Source organism: Triticum urartu, chromosome 5 (assembly GCF_003073215.2).
Source record: "Triticum urartu cultivar G1812 chromosome 5, Tu2.1, whole genome shotgun sequence".
NCBI classification, from domain to species: Eukaryota; Viridiplantae; Streptophyta; class Magnoliopsida; order Poales; family Poaceae; genus Triticum; species Triticum urartu.
This window is the reverse complement of record NC_053026.1, coordinates 109,873,370-109,882,062: the sequence shown is the minus strand read 5'-3', so window position 1 is coordinate 109,882,062 and position 8,693 is coordinate 109,873,370.

Below are 8,693 nucleotides of genomic sequence, written 5' to 3'. Positions count from 1 at the left end.
TAAGATAATTTGTGTATGTATAGACCCTATGTGTTTATTTTACTTCGCATGTTAGATTTGTCTCGGTTCAATAAAAAGCAGAGTTGGTGATGATGGTGTGCCTGTCATCCTGCAATATAGGCCGTCCGATCTATATCTAACGGATAGGAAGGAAACTATGACAATTTACCCGCACTGCTCTCCACATTTGCAGATAAGGCTTTCCCTCGTTCATCCTTTTCGCCCACAAGATCTTGATCTTCCGTGCAACACACGGGCATCTTGCTAGTACTCCTACAATATGTATATTATTGTGAAAGTTCATATACACCGGCCGAGATTAATGCAAACATGGAAGATTTTCATTACATTTCGAACTTTTATAGGACATAAAAATAAAAGAAACCCAACCCTAAACCTATTCTACGGCGGTGACTGACGTCCTCCATCTGCGATCTCTATGTACGGGGGCGGGATTCAAGACCCGTGAAGTGAAGGTGCGGTCTCCGGCGAGGAAGAGTAGAACACGGGATATGGACCGGCCAGTTGGCACACCATGCCCTGCCGCCTCCCATGCCCTACTCATCCTCGGAGGAGTCCCCGACCTCGGCGGTGTCGGACATTGGACGGCGACAAGTAGGACGCGTGGCTGACGGTGCTCCCGTCCTCGGCCGCCAGCGTGGCCACCGCTTGTGCAGTCGCGTCCGCGTCCGGCTACGCCGCTATTGCGTCGCGAGAGGCAACTTGAGCGAGGGCAGCGACCTTGAGATTCATCCCCGAAGACAAGCTCTCCCGCAGAGCGTTCGCACTTGCGGTCATGGCGGATGTGGTGCCAGGTAGGAGGACGATGCGCTATGGTGTGGAGGTTAGCTGGGCATTGCCGCTTTAAGTAGCGCATTCCGGTGAGGCCAAGCCTCCGGGTGCGTCATTAAGTCGCCAGAGTTGGTTCCTTGGGCACCGAGCCTCTTAACGACGACATACGAACGGATGGCATGAATGCGGGCAACTGGCGCCGGCTGGGAACGCACCGCGCGACGACACGAGGGACGAGGGTTTTGGTGTGCCAGGGTAGTCAGCTGCAGTCGTGGCAACGTTGGAGATTCCCTTTGCTCACATGCGATCCCCGCATGTCATTGGAAAAGCAAGATGACCCGGCATGGTCTCATGTCCAGAGGATGCAGTTGGCCGCGCTACACCACTCCGCGGACGCGTCGCGGCGCCCCGTGCATCCTCGACGAGCCAGGTGTTGGGGTGTGTTTGGATTGTGGCCAAAGTGCACCTTACCAAAATTTTGGTCATGACCCAAAGATTGGTCTTTGTTTGGATGGTTGCCATTTTTTTGGCATGCCAATGAACTCTAGCCAACTCTAGTTCATTTTTCTTGCCAATGTCGGCCAAATCATGGGCAACCAATACCTCAACCAAAATTTTGGTCATGACCGAAAGATTGGTCTTTGTTTGGCTGGTTGCCATTTCTTTGGCATGCCAATGAACTCTAGCCAACTCTAGTTCATTTTTCTTGCCAATGTCGGCCAAATCATGGGAAACCAATACCTCAACCAAAATTTTGGCTACCCAATGCTTTGATGGGGCAACCTTGGGCACAAACCAAACATACCGTTGGTCGTGCCACAGCACTAACGCCACCCTCGGCACACTGAAACCGACTGTGTCTAGCTACGATATGAGCATGTCGCTCACCGCGGTCGCCGTGTCCAGAGGCGGTGCTGGAGCTGCGCCCCATTGTTGGCCCCAACTACCCACATGAACGGTTGTCGGTGGCGAGGAGGTCATGGGCCAGCTCCTCCATTGGACTAGTCTGCCCCACATGTCGGTTTCCCTGTTTTCCCAGCCATATTCGAGCGTCAGTGCTCCGCGTTGCGCATTAGGCCTTTCACTATGTAGGCCAAGCGAGACAACTTATTGTTTATTTGAGCCGTTCAAGTATAATCATGTGGCGTTTGCTTATTTCTCATTCCTCTCCAACCCTCTTCTCCATCGATCATGTCGCCCTCCAGTCGAGTCCATCCTCCCGCATGCCTCATTTGAACATTCCGCCGAGTATCATTCGCATGTACCCACCATAGTCCTCTTTCAATAGATCTCCGGACCCCGAGATGAAATCGAGAGGGAACGAGTGGGGGCACGTGATACCTAAGGCGGATTCAAAATTTTGAACCGGTGATCATAGTATCCGCAAATCATATATAAAGGGTATTCGATGTTCGTTTCGTTTTTGAATGTACAATATACTCCCTCCTATCCTTTCAAGTTTACATATATGTTTTATGTGTAGTCAAAGTATCTCTACTTTGATCAAAAAGGTATCAACATTCAACAACGCCCAATCAATATTGTTAGATTCGTACGTACTCCTAGATTTGTACTCAAGATGGTTTCCAATTTGACTATTGACAAGATTAATAGTACATGAAATGTATAATGTGAAAATTATATCATTGGAAACTCCTTTCACATACGAATTTGACCGTATGCTTTGTGTATGTTGCATGTCATATATTATTACTCTAACATTTGGTCAAAGTTAGCCTCGAAAAACGCATTAGACCCTGTATGCTTTGTGTAAGTTGCATGTCATATATTATTACTCTAACATTTGGTCAAAGTAGTATAGTGGAAGTGGATCCTCTGACGTAGGTATCCCTGCCTTACCCTCCCTTTCGGACACATACTGGCAGACCCCATGCTTGCTAGGCCCCGCATGTCAGTTACTCAATGGGTTCGGCCACGTCAGGGGATCCTCATCCGTAGTATACTCCCTCTATTTTTATTTACTCCGCATAAAACGGAGGGAGTGGTGGTATAATAAATGACGCGGGCGGGGGAGGGACGTCGGTTTGCTCTCAACTGCTTTCCCACAAGCGAGCAAAAACGCAAAACGAAGCGCGTTCCATTTGGTGAGCGACGTGGAGGGTCCAGCATGTCGGGCTGCAACGCGAACGCGACAAGAGCAATGTACAGTCAAAACCGATTAACCGATCGTCACCAGAACCACTATTCACACCAGAACCTTCACTGCTCGGCCTACGCCAGCCACTGCCCTAAAACCACACCAAATCTCCAGCTCGTTCCCCCACCTTTCGATCCCCTAGCCCACATCAAGCGTCCCCTAGTTCCCCGAAAAGCCATGGTGCGCCGCAAGATCAGTTACTACAATATGCTGACGCTGGAGCGCCGCGCAGAAATTGCGGCGGCGGTCGGCGCCACAGACCTCCGTTCCCAAGCTCGCTTTGCGGCGGGCCAATCCCCGAGTTCTCTTGAGCCAAGCTACGAGGAGGAGGAAGCCGATCCAATGTTCATGGCGGAGGTCGCGGCGCAGAAGGCACCCGATGGGTATGAGATGATGGATGTCGACTTCGTGCCGGCGTTCGAGTCCCCCATGGTGTAGGCGGACTAGTGGTTCAACATGGCGATACTAAAGGAGGACCGGGAGGCAGAGGCTCAACTCGACACGGAGCGCGCGCATGCTGCTGCCATCAAGGCTCTCCTGGAGGCGGAACCGGATGTCGTGGATGTGAACCGGGCGGCGGAGGCTCAACTTGAGGTGGAGCGCGCGGATGCCACCGCCATCGAGGCCCTCCTGCAGGCGGAACCGGACGTCTTGGACTTGAACCGGGCGGTAGAGGCTCGACTCGACGCAGAGCACGCGGATGCCGCTCTCATCGACGCCCTCCTGCAGGCGGAACCAGATGTCCTGGACTTGAACCGGGCGGCGGAGGCTCGACTCGACGCGGAGCGCGCGGATGCCGCTGCCATCGAGGCCCTCCTGCAGGCGGAACCGGACATCGTCGACTTGAACCAGGCTGTGCTCTCGTCCGTGCAGAGCGCCCGCACGCTCCGCTTGAACGAGTAGCTGGAGGCCGAGGACAACCACGGTGCGGAGACACACGTCGGCAGCGACGGCTGGTTCGCACCGGCAGCCAAAGACGACGAGGCCGTCTCTTTTCGTGAGCAGTGATAGTTTTTCTTTATGTTGTTGTTTTTCTGGATCTTTTGCTGTGCAAAAAAATATATTTGTTATGGAAGTCGCCTGACTTGGGTCAGTCTACCATTTCAAGCGGCTGGATGAATATCCTACATCTCCTAACCCTTCTTTCCTTCTTCCTCACCTCCTCTTCTTCCCGAACAGACCACCGCACGGGCCATACGGATACTCCCCAACATGTGGTTGGATAAACATACTGTATGAAAGAAAATTATGTGTCAGCGATAGGATGGCTGAGTTTGGTTTGTTCACATGCGACAACATGTGTCAGTGAGGGTGCGTTCCCTTGGTTGGGTTTGCAGCGTGCAGGAGAGACTGTGTGAGGGTGCGGTGCGACCGTAGCGTGCAGGAGCGACCATGTGAGGGTGCGGTGCGACCGCGACAGCCGTGCACAAGTGTACCTCCTTCTCATTTTGAAAATTTAGGCAAGCTTGGCAAAAATGTGTGGCGAAGTTTGGCAATGCAAGGCCTAGACCCAAATAGGATAAGTACGTACGTACTAGGAGTACTAGTGTTAAAAAAGAAAGGCGGGGGTTTCCTTCGCGGGATTTAATCGATACAAATCCTCGTTTCACGTGTCAATTAATGCATATTTTTTTCTCCAAAGACCAAAGAGCTAACCATCTCACTCCTCATCGCTTGATTAATGTAGCGCCATGCAAACCAACCTTCTCACTTCCGCATGCATGCATGTCGTCTCTCTCTCTCTCCCTGTCCATCTCTCTACACGCATGCGCCTCTCGCTCTCTCTCCTGTTTCTGCATGCAAGCAGCTCTCTCTGCCTTGGGAAGATGCGAAGCAGATGGGAAAGAGAGATGGGATTACTGCATGCACGCATGCGGTGGAAAGGGATGGAGGGCCCGGTTGGAAAGAGCAGTGAAAAAATGCCAATGCGCAGAGCATTGCGGGGAAAACGAAATTTTCTTAGACGCAGACAAAAAAGGACCGGAGGGAGTACTACCAGGAGTACTACTAGGGACACTCTGTTTTGTCTATGTATTCACACATGTATCAAGTTTCCGGTTAATACAATTCTAGCATGGATAATAAACATTTATCATGATATAAGGAAATATAAATAACAACTTTATTATTGCCTCTAAGGCATATTTCCTTCACCATTGTCACGACGATCAAACTTCGCCATTCTCATCAACATCCTTCTCCCTCTCTATACAACGATCTACTCTCTCTACCCCGTTGTAATCTTTACTTGGGCATGTGTTTGATGCTATATATTATTATCCAATGATGTGTTGCATCTCTATTACATCTGAGTAGTTTCTTTTTGTCCTATGGGTTGATTGTGATATTCTATGGTTGATATGAATTGTATGTTATTATGGTGTCGTCCTATGGTGCCCGCCATTTCGCGCACACATGTGGGATTCACAATTTTGGGTGTTCCAATATGTGATAGATTTGCTTGTGGTGGGTCGTGGGTGGCTGGACTGACTGGAACCAATGCCATAGTTTGTGAGTTGTTGCATATGGGATTAAAGGGGGTGTTAGAACTTAGTGCTATGTTGGGTTTTACCTTAATGAATATTTGGTATTTACGGAGGCTTGCTAGAGTTCCAATTATAAGTACTTGTAGTATAGATTTTGCTACTTGTTAGCATAGGCCTCTCCCGCATAAAAAACTGCAATAGAGAATTATCACTATCGTTTCATAACCGATTGCCTAGGGACAATCCTTTTATTATTTTTTCTTCCAAATCCAATTTTATTTGTTTTCCTTTTATTTGAATAGCACCTATTTTTTATTTCAGGTTCTTTATATCCTTGCAAAGCTATCTTTCTTACACGCAAAGTAGTTTTATTTCTCGTTTCTAGGTAAAGCAAACGTTTAGTGTGCGTATGGTTGTATCAGTGGTTGATAGAAGTTGAGAGAATATTAATTCTACCTTCAGCTCCCCGTTGGGTTCAACACTCTTACTTATCGAAAAGGCTTTTCGACTACAACTTATCCCCTACTTGTGGATTATCACACTACCTCTCTCCCCTCATAAGTTACCCCGTTAGCTTTCCATCCATTATCGATTGTTGCGATATCTATCTCTCTGGTTGGTGTGCTCTTGTCTCTTGGGGTGGCAAGCTGGTTCTTCTCTCGGGCCTCAACAACCTACCCACTTATTACATGCTCTATTTCCCCCTCCCTATCCAAGCCCTAGAAGCCATTGACAAATGTAGACACACCTTTTTCTGCTCAAATGATGAGGTTTTCTTCGAGGGGAATGTCTAGTTACTTGGGACAAAGTTTTTACTCCTAAATTTGAAGGTGGCCTGGGTGTCAAAAACTTACGCGAAAAAATTTGTGTCTACTACTGAAATTTGCTTGCAAATTTTTACATGCCACAAACTTACTTTGGAAGGATTGTGTTCTTCACCTTTCGCCCTCCATCTCGGTCTCGGCAAGAACAACTCCTTCCTTGCTAGGACCATTTTTAAACACTTGCAGATCTTAAGAGAGATTTCCCAATGCACCATTAGTGATGGTCGCTCCACTTTTGTTGTTAGATCATTGGCTAAAGCCGGAACCCCTGGATCTAGTTTTTCCTTCCCCTTTTTCCACCACACAAACCAAAATGCCTTGGTAGCCATTATTTTGCAGGATGGAATTGAACTTGCTCTTCATAAATGGTTGACCTCTACTACGGTCGCAGAGCTTGCCTCTCTAAACTCTTTGTTGTAGGATGTTGGTCCCTCCCAAGTCCCAGACATTCATCGGTTGCTTAATGGGGATGTATTCTCCACTCATGGAGCTTACAAAACTCTTTTTGACTAGCTCACAGACACTCTAGTTGCTGAAATCTGGGAATTAAGATTTCAAAACAAGTTATGATCATTGGCTGGCTTTTCCACCTTGATCGTTTGAACAAAGGAAGAACATGCACAAGAAGACCATTCTGGATTTAGACGTTTGCCAAAGATGTAATCAGGAAATGGAGGACCGAGACCACCTATTTTTCTCATGCCCGTCTACTCGCAAGATTTGACAGACAACAGGTCTATGCCCGCGTTCCACACCCTCCGCAGATCTCTTCTCCACTCCCATGTCACGGGTCCTGCCCAACTCTGTCCGCCCTTCATGTTACTTCTTATTTTGTGGAAGATTTAGGATGCAAGGAACAAGAAAGTCAAGTCTTCCAAGATTTAAATATTGATGCAAACAGTTCTATAGCCGCTATCCTTGATGATTTAATTATTTGGTCACACCGTCTCAAGTCTGAGACGTTAACAGGCCATGCCGGTTTGTGTCGTGAGTTACTGTCATCTCGCAACTAGTAAAATTGCCTTTTTGAAATATATTCAGGTGTGGAGTGAAGGAAATATGCCCTAGAGGTAATAATAAAGTTGTTATTTATATTTCCTTATATCATGATAAATGTTTATTATTCATGCTAGAATTGTATTAACTGGAAACTTAGTACATGTGTGAATACATAGACAAACAGAGTGTCACTAGTATGCCTCTACCTGACTAGCTTGTTAATCAAAGATGGTTAAGTTTCCTGGCCATAGACATGAGTTGCCATTTGATGAACGGGATCACATCATTAGAGAATGATGTGATTGACATGACCCATCCGTTAGCTTAGCACTATGATCGTTTAGTTTATTGCTGTTGCTTTCTTCATAACTTATACATGTTCCTATGACTATGAGATTATGCAACTCCCGAATACCGGAGGAACACTTTGTGTGCTATCAAACGTCACAACGTAACTAGGTGATTATAAAGGTGCTCTACAGGTTTCTCCGATGGTGTTTGTTGAGTTGGCATAGATCGAGATTAGGATTTGTCACTCCAATTGTCGGAGAGGTATCTCTGGGCCCTCTCGGTAATGCACATCACTATAAGCCTTGCAAGCAATGTGACTAATGAGTTAGTTACAGGATGTTGCATTACAGAACGAGTAAAGAGACTTTTCGGTAACGAGATTGAACTAGGTATGATGATACCGACGATCGAATCTCGGGCAAGTAACATACCGATGACAAAGGGAACAACGTATGTTGTTATGCGGTTTGACCGATAAAGATCTTCGTAGAATATGTAGGAACCAGTATGAGAATCCAGGTTCCGCTATTGGTTATTGACCGGAGATGAGTCTCGGTCATGTCTACCTAGTTCTCGAACTCGTAGGGTCCGCACGCTTAACGTTCGATGACGATATGTATTGGTAGTTATGTGATTTGATGTACCGAAGGTTGTTCGGAGTCCCGGATGTGATCACAGACATGACGAGGAGTCTCAAAATGGTCGATACATGAAGTTTGATATATTGGAAGGTTATGTTTGGACACCGGAAAGGTTTCGGGTAGGTTCGGGCATTTTCCGGAGTACCGGGGGGTTACCGGAACCCCCCGGGGGTTAATGGGCCTTCATGGGCTTTAGTGGAAGAGAGAGGAGGCGGCCAAGAGGAGGGGCACACCCCCAAGACCAATCTAAATTGGGGAGGAGGGTCGGCCCCCCTTTCCTTCTTCCCCTCTTCCCTTTCCTTCCCCCTCCTAGTTGGACTAGGAAAGGGGGGAACCTACTCCTAGTAGGAGTAGGATTCCCCCCTTGGGGCACGCCTGTCGGTGTCAAAACTGGCGGATCTCGGGTAGGGGGTCCCGAACTGTGCGTCTAGGATCGATGGTAATAGGAGATAGTGGACACGATGTTTACCCAGGTTCGGGCCCTCTCTATGGAGGTAATACC